Below are 14,697 nucleotides of genomic sequence, written 5' to 3'. Positions count from 1 at the left end.
CCAGTTTCCTCCCACAGTTTGAAAGACGTAGTTAGATGTATTGGCCGTGCTAAATTCTCCGTCAGTGTCTCCAAACAGGAGTGTGGCGACTAGGCGATTTTCACATTAACTTCATTGCAGTATTAATGTAAGCCTACTTGTGACACTAATAAATAAACTAAACTATTCCTTTGATTCTTCAGTATTCTCAGCCTTATCCTACTGATGGAGACAGGATAGACTGAGGGAGTGTGAGAGAGACAGAGTGTGAGAGAGAGTGCGAGAGAGAGAGAGTGTGAGTGTGAGAGTAAAAGTGTGTGTGTATGACAGAATATGTGAGAGTGTGTGTGTGTGTGTGAGAGAGTGTGTAGGAGCGAGTGAGTGTGTGTGTGTGTGTCCAAGGACTTACCCACTCTCTGGCAGTGAAACACTGCAGTCTCCTTGGAGAGAAAGACGTCTTGGTAAACAGCGATTGGGTTGTGCTTGGGAAAACACAGCCAGCTCTCTTCTTGATCCTCAAAATAATACAGCACAAAATACTTCAGGATGGGGAGGTATTGCCTCAATGAACCAGCAGGGGGCTGAAGCACCTGTACAGGAAACAGAACACAATGAATTCACAGCAGCGTGCAAACCAGCTTGCCAAGCTTATATGGAAATAAGACTCACCTCATTTTTTCTTTGACAATGTAGGGAACCACTTTACAAATGAGCATTCCCAGCACAGACTTTCTTGCACTGGGAGGGCAAACTAAGAATTCGGGAATGAGAATCAGTTTCTAAGTGTCCAGATCACTTGTCCTGGTCCCCCCACCATGCCGACCTTATAGTTAAGAAAGCCCACCAACACCTCTACTTTCTCAGGAGACTGAGGAAATTTGGCATGTCAGCTACGACTCTCACCAACCTTTTTAGCTACACCATAGAAAGCATCCTTTCCAGATGAATCACAGCTTGGTATGACTCCTGCTCTGTTCAAGACCACGAGAAACTATAAAGGGTTGTGAATGAAGCCCAGTCCATCACGCAAACCAGCCTCCCATCCATTGACTCCGTCTGCGCTTACTGCTGCCTTGAAAAAGCAGCCAGCGTTATTATGTGTGGGTTATGGGGGTAAGTTAGGGGAACAGGCCTTGGTAAGATAGTCTTTCAGAGAGTCAGTGCAGACTTGATGGGCCGAATGGTCTCCTTCAGAACTGTAAGGATTCTATGACCGTGTACCCAGTAGAGCGTTCTGACTTCTGCACAATGGCAAGACAGAGACTCAGAGGATAACTAAGACCTTAATATAGGAGAAGCTAGAAAAACAAATGGGGGAGAAAGGAATAGAAGGATATATTGATAGGTTGAGATGTGGATGAGGGGTGGGAGGAGACCAGAATGGAGCATAGTAGGTAGTAATAGAGGCAGGTACAATTTTGTCTTTTAAAAAGCATTTAGACAGTTACATGCGTAAGAAGTCCCATTTCATATAGAGAAATGTGGGCCAAATGCGGGCAACTGGGACCAGCTTAGGATTTTAAAAAAAGGGCGGCGTAACAAATTGGGCTGAAAGGCCTATTTCCATGTGTAAACCTCTAAGACTCTATAAACATGACATGGAGCAGTAACGCACTTCCTGACTGTATCTACAAGGCACAAGTCAGGAGTGTGATGGAATACTCCTCACTTGCCTGGATGGGTGCAAATCCAACAACACTCAAGCTCAACATCATCCAGGGCAAAGCAGCCCGCTTGATTGGCACTCCATCCACCACCTTAAACATCCAAGTTCTCCACCACCAACTCACAGTGGCCGCAGTGTGTGCTACCTGGATGCAATGCAGCATCTCCGCTTCGACAGTACCTCCCAAATACTGAGCCCCTACCATCTAGAAGGACAAGGGCAGCAGATGCATGGGAATACCACCATCTGGAGGTTCCTCTCCAAGCCACTCACCATCCTGACTTGGAAATATATTGACTTTCCTAAACTGTTGTTGGTCAAAATCACTCCCCAACTGCCTGTGGGTGTACTTACATCATATGGACTACAGTTCAAGAAGGCAGCTCATTACCTAGCTGAAGGACAATTAAGAATGAGCAATAAATGTTGGCCAAACCAGCAATGCCCACATCCTATGAGGAATAAAAGAGTTGGATTCAGTGACCTATTTGTGCACTGTAGATGCTTTGTTTTCCCTGGGAGACTGAATCATAAAGGGGAAGGAAAAGATACAGAGACATTAATTTATCTCACATGGTGGCAGTAGGTGGAGAAAGCAGCAAGTAATGAACGCAGGTGCAGATATGGAGGGTTGACAGTGGTTTGACACTGAAACTCTCCCTTAATTCAGGGTGGCTGGTTTAAAATCGTGCTTATTTTTGGAAGGGATTGGGGGAAATACTCTGCAGCAAGGCATCTGGGCCTAGATCAGAAACTCCAAGATATATTATGAAGTTAGACTAGACCCCAACTGCTTTTGATTTCGATAATAGTGTGAGCAGAATGTGTTTCACTCCAGATGTGATCCTATTTGACCTACTAAGGAAACTATTCTCAAAACAAACTTTATTTATCAATACAATTTAACTATTACAAAAAAAATTAGTGTAATTTTTACCAATTGAAATACTTAAACATGAGCAGATACAATTCTTAACCACTAGCCTATTTCTATTAGTTCCAATTTAAGCAATATGCCTCATAGCCTTAAACTATTATTCAGAATCAATTAACAGAAACACAGAGGCATATGTGGTTGCCAGTCCTCACGCCTTTTAACATCTCTGGAGAGATATCTATTTTCTAGGGGGTTCTGAGACTTCAATCTTCAGAGAGAAAGAGAAGAGCTGCTGCTCCTTACAAAATCCAAATAGAAACTGCCTGTTTTCCCCCCTCTGTAAGCCTAGCTCCTCCCACTAGCACATGACTGTCATCAATCAATCTAATTAAACTCTAATCTGAAATCCCAGGGGACAACCCAAAAATAATTTTAAAAACTGCATTAATTCAGATTAAAACAAACAATACAGTAATTAGGAGCAATTATTCTTCTGCATTCTCAGCGGGTGGGGCTGCCTGGAGCAGACAAAGCAGCACCATAATCAGAGCTGAAGTTTAAAACCTACCCTTCACAAGAAACGTGACACAAATGCATTTCTTAAAGGCTCGGTGTCATCACAAGGGGAAGTAGATATTTTTTGTATTCTTTCATGGGATGTGCAATTAAGAGTCAAGAGACTCTGGAGCCACATGTATGCCAGACCGGGTAAGGATGGCAGATTTCCTTCCTTGAGGGGATATTAGTGAACCAAATGGGTGGTCACCATTATTAAGACTAGCTTTACAATTCCAATTCAGTTTCAATGACGTGAATTCAACTTCAGCTGCCATAGTAGGACTCGATCCCTTGTACCCAGAGCATTAACTCTGGATTATCCTGAGACATTTCAACGAGGTGTACATCTCTCCTTGATAGCTGTCTTCCAGTAAAAGTGCAGGCGAGTAAATTCAGTGACTAATTCACAAATTCTGACTGGAGGCTCATGGGGAAAGTGGGGTATGGCAGCGGGTGGGGGTGAAATACTGGAAAGGCTACTATATGTCAATGATTTAAAAGTTTAAACTTTTATTTATTAGTGTCACAAGTAGACTTGCATTAATACTGCAATAAAATTACTGTGAAAATCCTCCAGTTGCCACACTTCAGTGCCAGTTTGGGTACACTAAGGGAGAATTTAGCACAGCCAATGCACCCTAACCAGCACGTCTTTCAGACTGTGGGAGGAAACTGGAGCACCCAGAGGAAACCGACGCAGACATGGGAGAACGTGCAGACTCCACACAAACAGTGACCCAAGCCGCGAATCGAACCCAGGGTCCCTGACGTTATGAAGCAGGAGTGTGCAGCATCATGGAGGCCATTCAGTCATCATGGACATGTTGGCTGTTTGAAAATGTGATCAATTAGTCTAAACCCCAACACCTCCACCCCATTCACCCACCCTGATCTTTGCCTACAGGCCTGCAAGCCTGCAATTTATTTGCCTAACTCTTCACAAAGAGAGGCACTGGAGCAGCGAAGTAATTTCAGCAAGGTGACAATACCAGTCACTTCTTTAATACAAACAGCAAAGCTTTCTGACATTGATTGGTGTGAAGTTAACTTTGGTGCACCCCTGGGCTCATTTTGGTGCAGAAAGCCCTTCAGGAACACAAGGGGATTAAAGCATTATCATTCAGAGAATCCCTACAGTTCAGAAGGAGGCCTTTCAGCCCACCAAGTCTGCACCAACTCTCCGACAGGCCCTATCCTCATTTACCCCATTAATCCTCCTAACCTATGCTTATTGGGGCACTAAGGGGCAATTTAGCATAGCCAATCCACCTAACCCACACGTCTTTGGACACCAAGGGTAAATTTAGCACGGCCAATTCACCAAACTGTACATCTTTGAACTCTAAGGGGCAATTTAGCATCACTAATCCACACAATGGCACAGTGATTAGCATTGCTGCCTCACAGCACCAGGGACCTGGGTTCAATTCCCGTCTTGGGTCACTGTTTGTGTGGAGTCTGCACGTTCTCCCATGTCTGCAACGGTTTCCTCGGGTGCTCCAGTTTCCTCCCACAGTTTGCACATTCTCCTCGTGTCTGTGTGGGTTTCCTCCAGATGCTCTGGTTTCCTTCCACAATCCGAAAAATGTGCTGGTTAGGTGGATTGACCACACTAAATTCTCCTTCAGTGTACCCAGACAGGCGCCAGAGTCTGGCGACTAGGGAATTTTAGCATTGCAGTGTTAATGTAAGCCTACTTGTGATTAATAAATAAATTCTATTTTACTTTACCTAACCTACACATCTTTGGACACTAAAGGGATAATTTAGCATAGCTAATCCACCTAACCTGCACACCTTTGGACACTACGGGGCAATTCAACATGGCCAATCCACCTAACCTGCACATCTGTGGAGTGTGGGAGGAAATCGAAGCACCCGGAGGAAAGCCACACAGACACAGGGAGAACATGCAGACTCCACACAGAAAGTCACCTAAGTCTGGAATTGAACTCGATAGCTGGCGCTGTGAGGCAGCAGTATTCACCATTGTGCCATCATGCTGCCCCAGTCACATGTAGGGCAGACTGGGTAAGGACAGCAGATTTCCTTCCCTAAAGATATTAGAATCAGGTGAGTTTTTATGACAATTGACAATGGCTTCATGGTCATCATTGGTTTTCCTTTTGGCTGCAACCAGATAATGGTGTAGTGGTAATGTCACTGAGCCTAAAGTCCCAGCTAATGCTCTGGGGATGGAGGTTCAAATCCCACCAAGGCTGCTGGTGGAATTTGAATTCAATTAAAAAATTCTGGAGTTAAAAGCTAGTGTCAGTAATAGTGAAACCATTGTTGTAAAAACCCATTTGGTTCACTTTAGGGAAGGAACTCTACCATCCTTACCTAGTCTGGCCTACGTGTGCTTCCAGACCCATAGCAATGTGGCTGACTCTTAACCGCCCCCCTGAAATGGTGTAGCAAGCCTCTCAGTTCAAGCAGAATTAGGGATGGGCAATAAATGCTGGCGACGCTCCCATTCCATGAAAGAATAAAGAGAAGAGGGAAATTTTCTATAATGTGTCAAAGGCAGCCATGAAACATGGGAGGAGTGAAACTGCTCTCATGCAACTGTGCAAGATGGGTGATAACCAATTGGCCACTTGACCCAGTTGCCATCATTTAAAAGAACGAGTTTGCAAGGTGGCACAGTGGCTAGCAGTGCTGCCTCACAGTTCCAGGGACCCTGGTTTGATCCTGGCTTTGGGTGACTTTCTGTATGGAGTTTGCACGTTCTTCCCCGTATCTGCCTGGATTTCCTCCGAGTGCTCCAGTTTCCTCCCACAGTCCAAAAATGTGCATGGTAGATGGATTGGCCATGCTAAATTCCTTTTAGTGTCCCAAGATGTGCAGGTTAGGTGGATTGGCCATGCTAAATTGTCCCTTAGTGTCCCAAGATATGCAGGGTAGGTCGATTGACCATGCTAAATTATCCCTTAGTGTCCAAAGATATGCAGGTTAGGTCGATTGACCATGCTAAATTATCCCTTAGTGTCCAAAGATGTACCGGTTAGGTGGATTGGCCATGCTAATTCGCCCCTTGGTATCCAAAGATGTGCAGGTTAAGTGGATTGGTCATGCTAAATTGCCCCTTGGTGTCCAAAAATGTGCAGGTTAGGTGGATTGGCCAAGCTAAATTACTCCTTAGTGTTCCAAGATGTGTAGTTTGGGGAATAAGATATGCTGAATATGTGGGGTTACGGGGATAGGGCCTGGATAAGATGTTCTGTCAGCGAGTTGGTGCAGGCGCGATGGGCTGAATGGCCTCCTTCTACACCGTAGGGATTCTATTTTTTGATTCTGTAGTGCCTCCATGACCTCAGGACGTCCCCACAGCAATTGAGTCTTTTTGAAGTGTAGTTACTGTTGTCATGTAGCAAACGAGGCAGCCAAATTTTGCACAGGTTGCTGGGCATATAGTGTGTAGCTGTGCCCTGACTCTCACACTCTGTTGCTGTCAGAACATCAGCCTGTCACCTGCTTACCTTCAGGTATGTTTGATGTCCATTCTCTGCACTTTCCACAAAGGCCTCCACGAATGCTGTTGGGTAGGTCTGGATGTTGTGTGCACTCCAGCTCCGACTCTCTGAAAGCCACACTGTGAAAGTCAATGCTCCCTGAAGTTGCTGCTGTAGTTCCATCAGGTGACGCTGCACTAGGAATAAAGGCAGAACCATGACAATAGGCCGAATCCAGGAGAACTCAGAACCTCTGTGACAACTATTAGCCATATCCAAGACCTCCCACAGGAATTCCCATGTGAGCAGGAGAAGGGGCAGAGTGGGGAGTCTTCCACTGCAATTTCAGTGAGAGATTGGCAGAAATTCCAAAAAAGGAATTGTTTTTTTTCCCAGGGTGGAAGAGTCAATTACAAGGGGGGCACAGGTTCAAGGTGAGAGGAAGTGAGTTTAAGGGAGATGTGTGGGGGAAATTTTTCATGCAGAGAGTGGTGGGTGCTGGAATGCGCTGCCAGAGGAGGTGGTGGAAGCAGGCTCATTAGCAGCACTTAGGAGACATCTGGATGGGTACATGAATAGGGACAGAATAGAGCGATATGGACCAAGTAAGGGCAGAATGAAGGTTCTTTTCAGTTTAGTTAGGCCATCATGATGGGCACGGGCTTGGAGGGCCGAAGGGCCTGTTCTTGTACTGTACTTTGCTTTGTTCTTTGCTTTGGTTGCATTTCAGTGGGAGAACGTTTTTAAATTCACTGGCTAGGCCCAACATTTATTACCCATCCCTAATTGCCCTTGAGAAGGTAATGGTGAACAGCCCTCTGGAACCGTTGCAGTCCCTGAAGTGTAGATGCTGTACCTACACTGTACAGGGAGGGAATCCAGGATCTCAATTCAGTAAAAAGTTCCATCCCTTAAAGAGTTAAATCAGGGTTTGGCTCAAAGCCGTTCCTTGCAGTGTGTGCCTTCTACAAACAAGTATAACCAACGTTCCACAGAACTCAGAGGAGATGATCTATCTTTTTAATAATTGAAACTGATGGGGAAATAATTAGTGGGCTTCATTATATCATGTGACTAATTAGTGAGTATTTCTAAACTCACTCAAAGACATTCCTTGAGATCAAGGGTGGTATGGTGGCACATTGCAGCCTCACAGCACCAGAGATCCAGGTTTGATTCTGGCCTTGGGTCACTGTCTCCCTGTGTCTGCGTGGGTTTTCTCCAGGTGCTCCAGTCTCCTCCCACAGTTACCGAGTGCAGACGGGCGTAGGGTTGATAGGATTAAGGAAGTGAATGGGTGGCTCAGGGATTGGTGTGGGAGGAATGGGTTTGAATTTATGGGGCATTGGCACCAGTATTGGGGTAGGTGGGACCTGTTCGGGCAGGCTGGGGTGGGTCTGAACTGTGCTGGGACCAGAGTGCTGGCGAATTGTGTAAAGAGGACTGTAGACAGGGCTTTAAACTAATTGGGGGGGGGAGGGTGTGAGGGTAGGTGACATTACGGGGTCTAAAGTTAAGGAGACGGTACAGGTAAGGATAGAGGCCGAGGATGTCCCAATAATAGAGGGAGTAAGGGGCGTGAGTATGGTTGGTGGCGTTCCGGCAAATAAGGTCCAGGTGAAGGCTGGGATGAAGGCGCTTTATCTGAATGCACGAAGCATTAGGAATAAAGTGGATGAGTTGGTGGCGCAGATCGACACAAATGGATATGATCTGGTGGCCATTACAGAGACGTGGCTGCAAGGTGACAGGGACTGGGAGCTGAATGTCCAGGGGTATCAAGTGTTTAGGAAGGATAGGCGGGAGGGAAAAGGGGGGTGCGTAGCTCTGCTGATTAAGGATAGCATCAGGGTGGTAGCAAGGGATGATATTGGAGCCAAGGAGCAGAACGTGGAATCGTTGTGGGTAGAGATTAGGAACAGCAAAGGGAGGAAGACGCTGGTGGGTGTCGTCTATAGGCCCCCGAATAATGATCTGGAGGTGGGGCGGGCTGTTAACGCGCAAATAAGTGCGGCGTGCAGGAATGGGACGGCCGTAGTTATGGGGGATTTCAATCTGCATATTGGTTGGTCGACCCATGTTGGACGTGGTGGGCTCGAGGAGGAGTTCTTGGAATGCTGCCGGGATAGTTTCCTGGAACAGTGTGTGTTGGAGCCGACGAGGGAGCAAGCTATCTTGGATCTGGTGCTATGTAATGAGGCAGGTAGAATTAGGGAACTTGCAGTGAAGGATCCTCTTGGGGAGAGTGATCATTGTATGGTGGAGTTTCTGGTGCAGATGGAGGAGGACAAAGTGGGTTCCCGGACACGCGTCCTTTGTTTGAACAGAGGGGAGTATGGTAGGATGAGAGAAGAATTGGCGAATGTGGACTGGGGGAGCGCGTTGGAAGGTAGGTCTGCTGAGGAGCAGTGGAGGATCATTAAGGAGATCTTTCTTGGTGCTCAGCAGAAATTTATTCCGATGGTCAAAAAGGACTGTAGGAGGAGAGGTAATAAGCCGTGGATAACGAAGGAGGTGAAGGAAAGTGTTAAATTAAAAGCGGAGGCGTTTAGAGTAGCTAAGAGTAGTGGGCGAGAAGAGGATTGGGAGAGGTTTAAATGTCAACAAAGATTGACAAAGAAGTTGATAAAGAAGGGTAGGAGAAACTATGAAGCTGGGCTAGCGCTTAATATAAAAAAGGATAGCAAGAGTTTTTATAAGTATATAAAAAGGAAGAGGCTGGCTAGGGTGAACGTTGGTCCCTTAGAGGATGAGAAGGGGGACTTAGTGGTAGGGGATGGGGAAATGGCTGAGGTCTTGCATAACTTTTTTGTTTCGGTCTTCACGGAGGAGGACGTGAATAATTTGCCGGATGTTAGAGATGGAAAGGTGGTAGGACTGGAGGGTCTCGATGACATTACTGTTACTAGAGAGGTGGTGCTCGACCGACTGGAGGGGCTGATTGTGAACAAGTCCCCAGGACCGGATGGAATGCATCCGAGGGTCCTGAAAGAAATGGCGGAGGTGATAGTGGATGCCTTGGTGGTTATTTTCCAGACGTCGCTGGATTCCGGGGAAGTGCCGGAAGATTGGAAAACGGCTAATGTTACGCTGTTGTTTAAGAAGGGTGCCAGGCAAAAGGCGGGGAATTATAGGCCTGTTAGTTTAACGTCTGTTGTAGGTAAAATGTTAGAATCCGTCATCAAGGAGGAAATAGCGAGGCATCTTGAGGGGAACTGCTTGATAGAGCAGATGCAGCATGGTTTCCTTAAAGGGAAGTCGTGTCTGACAAATTTACTGGAGTTCTATGAGGATGTGTCTAGGGCGGTGGATAGAGGAGAGCCGGTGGATGTGGTCTTTCTGGATTTTCAGAAGGCGTTTGACAAGGTACCTCACAAGAGGTTATTGCAGAAGGTAAGGGGGCATGGAGTTGGGGGTAGGGTGTTAGCGTGGATAGAGGACTGGTTGTCAAATAGGAGGCAGAGAGTGGGGGTCAATGGGTGCTGTTCGGATTGGCTGATGGTGACTAGTGGAGTGCCCCAGGGTTCGGTACTGGGGCCTCAGCTATTTACCATTTATATAGATGATCTGGAGGAGGGAACCGAGTGTAGGGTGTTGAAATTTGTTGATGACACCAAAATTGGTGGAAAGGCAAATTGTGCGGAGGGTGGGGAGAGTCTACAGAAGGATCTAGATAGGCTGGGCGAATGGGCCAGGAAATGGCAAATGGAATTTAATGTTGGCAAGTGTGAGGTGGTCCACTTTGGTAGGAATAATGGTAGGAAGGATTATTACTTACGTGGCGAAAAACTGCAGCATGCGACGGTGCAGAGGGACCTCGGGGTCCTTGTGCATGAGTCGCAAAAACCCAGCTTGCAGGTGCAGCAGGTGGTCAGGAAGGCGAATGGGATGCTGGCCTTCATAGCGAGGGGGATTGAATATAAAAGTAGGGAGGTCTTGCTGCGGCTGTATAGGGCATTGGTGAGGCCGCAGCTGGAGTACTGTGTGCAGTTTTGGGCGCCGTACTTATGCAAGGATATTTTGGTCTTGGAGGGAGTGCAGAGGAGGTTTACTAGGCTGATGCCAGAGTTGAGCTATGAGGAGAGGCTGAATAAATTAGGCTTGTACTCGTTAGAGTTTAGAAGAATGAGGGGAGATCTCATTGAGACGTATAAGATGATGAATGGGATGGATAGGATAGAGGTGGAGAGACTCTTCCCGCTCAGAAAGGATAGTAGGACTAGGGGGCACAGCCTCAAGATAAAGGGGGGGACGGTTTAGAACGGAGTTGAGGAGGAACTTCTTCACTCAAAGGGTGGTGAATCTCTGGAATTCTCTGCCCGTTGAAGTGGTGGAGGCTACCTCGCTAAATATTTTTAAGACGCGGGTTGATGGGTTTTTGATAAGAGAGGGGATTAAGGGTTATGGGGAGAGGGCGGGAATGTGGAGCTGAGCCAAGACAGATCAGCCATGATCTTATTGAATGGCGGGGCAGGCTCGAAGGCCTACTCCTGCTCCTATTTCTTATGTTCTTATGTTCTAAAGATGTGCGGGTTACGTGGATTGGCTATGCTAAAATTGCCCCTTCGTGTCAGGGGGCTTAGCAGGATAAGTGTATGAGTTATAGTCATAGAGACTGGCTGGGATTGTTGTTGGTGTAGGTTCAATGGGCCAAATGGCCTTTTTCTGCACTGTAGGGATTCTATGATTCTATGAATTAAGACTAGCTGGGAGGGCACCATGGTCAGCATGGACTGGTTGGGCCAAAGGCCCTGTTTCCGTGCTGTATTGCTCCATGACTCTATTAGGTGGGTGGCTATCATGTTCCAATCTATTGGTGGAAGCTCCTTACCTATTCGAGCATAAGCCTGGAGTGCTTCTCTCTCACAACCTATCGGGCCTTTGAAATAGTAGAATTCAGTCAGTTCCAAAACGTCAAGGAACGGACTCAATGAACCAAACCAGCTGGCTGAAGAGTTCACCCCTAGACCAGTCGCCACCTATCAGATTGGGCAAAAGGAAACATCAGTCGACTAAGCAGGACTAGTTTAGTGCGGTGGGCCGGGAGATTTAAACGGGGCTGGATTAGTGCAATCCAATCTGGGTGTCCGGCCCCGAATGCATCTCCCAGCGCCAGATTTCTGGCGCTGTCAGCTCCATGCCAGAAATAGGTGTGGAATTGTGCTACATATGCAACACTTCATTTGAATGTATTATAGCAGGCCTGGGACTGAAACTTCTGGGACCGCAGTACTCCCACCGCTCCCCACACCAGGAGTGGTTCACTCCAGCGGGGTTTACTATAGCTCTCCACTTGCAGTATTTATTGCCCATCCCTAGTCACCCTTGAACTGAGTGGCTTGCTAGGTTATTTCAGAGGGTAGTTGAGGGTCAACCACATTGCTGTGACTCTGGAATCACATGTAGGCCAGACTGGGTAAGGACGTTGGATTTCCTTCCCTCAAGCACATTGGGCTTCTCTAACCATCGGCAATGGTTTCATGGTCATCAGTAGATTTTTAATTTCAGATATGTTTTATAGAATTCAAATTCCATCATCTGCCATGGCCAGGATTCAAACCCAGGTTCCCAGAACATTAGCTGAGTTTCTGAATTAATAGTATAGCGATAATACCACCAGGCCATTGCCTCCCCAGAGTTTAATTTTCCAGGTGAAGCTAGTTGTACCTTGAAGCCTTGATATCGATGCGGGGTGTTCTTGTTTCCCATTGAAGTAATTAGCCCGAGTACAGTCTGAAACGTGTTTGGATTCAACAGGCAAAGGGCACTTTTCAACCCAAAGACGTCTAAGCCTGGAGCCTGGAAGACATAGTGCTCACAATCGATGAGTTTTGACGTCAACTGAAGAGCCTGATGGATAATTTCCTCATCTGTCTTCTGCCAGAGGTCCACCCTATTTGAAGGGGAGTCGATAAGATAAAATGTTAGAATTGTGAAACAATTCTTAGCTGGGGAAATCTTGAGATATCCCTAGAACAACTGCAATATGATGTGAGTCATTATAGTTGTCACATTTTGGAGAGGGCTGCATTGAATAGTCTTACCTTGTCGGGTTTAAGTAAATGATCCTATGGTACTATTCAATAAAGAGCAAATGAATTCTATCCAGTGTCCCGGTCAATATTTTTCTCACAAGCAACACTAGTAAGATGAGATATTTGATTTGATTTGATTTATTATTGTCACATGCATTGGGATACAGTGATAAGTATTACTTCTTGCGTGCTACTCAGATCAGACATACCATTCGTAGATAGGTGGTCACTTGTAATTTTATTATTGATATATTATGGTGACACAGTGGTTAGCACTGCTGCCTCACAGTGCAAGGGACTTGGGTTTGATTCCTGGCTTGGGTCACTGTCTATGCAGTCTGCAAGTTCTCCCTGTGCCTTTGTGAGTTTCCTCCGGTTTCCTCCCACAGTCCAAAGACTGTGCTAGTGCTGGTTAGGTGCATTGGTCACGCTAAATTCTTCCTCAGTATACCCAAACAAGCGCCAGAATGTGGCAACTAGTGGATTTTCTCAATAACTTCATTGTTAATGTGAGCCTACTTGTGACATTAATAAATAAACTTCCAACTTTAAACTTTACACAATGCATCTTCCCATAATACAACAGTGTCCAGACATTATTGACTGTGAAGTGATTTGGAACATTGTGACATTGAGCAAAGGTGCTAGATAAATGCATGTTTTACCTTTCCTTCGATTTCCGACATCCTTACTGGAAGAAACCACTTTGGAACTAGCGAGTTCTAGCGAAAGTCTAACATTTTTCCTCAACTTTGTTATGGTATGACCTACGATCTTCATAAACTTTTGTGATTGCTTTGATTCTAACATGCTCATTTCTACTGTTCAAATTCTGCCAAATGCATTGCTTCAGATATTTTAGTCAGCTGAAGATTAAATACACAGAATTACACAGAAGCCACAGTGATGATTCATACCTTACCTGAAAGAAGCCTGTATGAATTCCGAGGCTACGATTGGGTATGGATTTGGGGGCAGAGGTGATTCTGACAGGATTTCCTGCAAACACCGCTCCCAGTGCCAATCCAGCCGGCAGTCCACACAGTACTACAAAAGGATAGGGGAGAGAGCATGTGAAGTGATCAGTTTTTCTGTATCTTATTAATAAGGGAACTTTTACAGAAGCTACAAATTGAGGAAGTTGGTTCTTCTACCCTTCATCAGCCAAGCTCAGCGGTTTGAATCCGAAGGTTGTGGGTTGAAAATCCACTCCATAGACCTGAGCACCGAAACCTAAGCTCAAACCCTGGTGCAGTGCTGACAGACATAAGAACATAAGAAACATAAGAAATAGGAGCAGGAGTAGGCCAGCTAGCCCCTCGAGCTTGCCCCGCTATTCAATAAGATCATGGATGATCTGTCATGGCTCAGTTCCATATTCCCGCCCTCTCCCCATAACCCTTAATCCCCTTGCCTATCAAAAACCTATCAACCCGCGTCTTAAAAATATTAAGCGAGGCAGCCTCCACCACTTCAACGGGCAGAGAATTCCAGAGATTCACCACCCTTTGAGTGAAGAAGTTCCTCCTCAACTCCGTTCTAAACCGCCCCCCTTTTATCTTGAGGTTGTGCCCTCTAGTCCTACTGTCCTTTCTGAGCGGGAAGAGCCTCTCCACCTCTATCCTATCCATCCCATTCAACATCTTATACGTCTCAATGAGATCTCCCCTCATTCTTCTAAACTCTAACAAGTACAAGCCTAGTTTATTCAGCCTCTCCTCATAGTTCAACCCCCTCAACTCCAGAATCAGCCTAGTAAACCTCCTCTGCACTCCCTCCAAGGCCAAAATATCCTTGCGTAAGTGCGGCGACCAAAACTGCACACAGTACTCCAGCTGCGGCCTCACCAGTGCCCTATGCAGCTGCAGCAAGACCTCCCTACTTTTATATTCAATCCCCCTCGCTATGAAGGCCAGCATCCCATTCGCCTTCCTGACCACCTGCTGCACCTGCAGGCTGGGTTTTTGCGACTCATGCACAAGGACCCCGAGGTCCCTCTGCACCGTCGCATGCTGCAGTTTTTTGCCACGTAAGTAATAGTCCTTCCTACCATTATTCCTACCAAAGTGGACAACCTCACATTTGCCAACATTAAATTCCATTTGCCAGTTCCTGGCCCATTCGCTC

The 14,697-nt window shown here is 46.3% G+C and overlaps 1 long non-coding RNA gene across 1 annotated transcript; it reads right to left on the bottom strand.

Annotated features, from left to right (window-relative positions):
* Positions 1-508: 508 nt before the first annotated feature.
* Positions 509-11,483, bottom strand: LOC145361033 (uncharacterized). Its single transcript, XR_013889793.1, has 3 exons — positions 11,367-11,483; positions 6,563-6,732; positions 509-569 (listed from the first exon to the last, which is right to left on the bottom strand). It is a non-coding gene; the product is annotated as an uncharacterized LOC145361033 (long non-coding RNA).
* Positions 11,484-14,697: the final 3,214 nt, after the last annotated feature.

This window comes from Carcharhinus amblyrhynchos, chromosome 33 (genome assembly GCF_965287045.1).
Source record: "Carcharhinus amblyrhynchos chromosome 33, sCarAmb.v2.hapA, whole genome shotgun sequence".
Classification (NCBI taxonomy): domain Eukaryota; kingdom Metazoa; phylum Chordata; class Chondrichthyes; order Carcharhiniformes; family Carcharhinidae; genus Carcharhinus; species Carcharhinus amblyrhynchos.
This window is presented reverse-complemented; position numbering and strand designations above follow the sequence as displayed.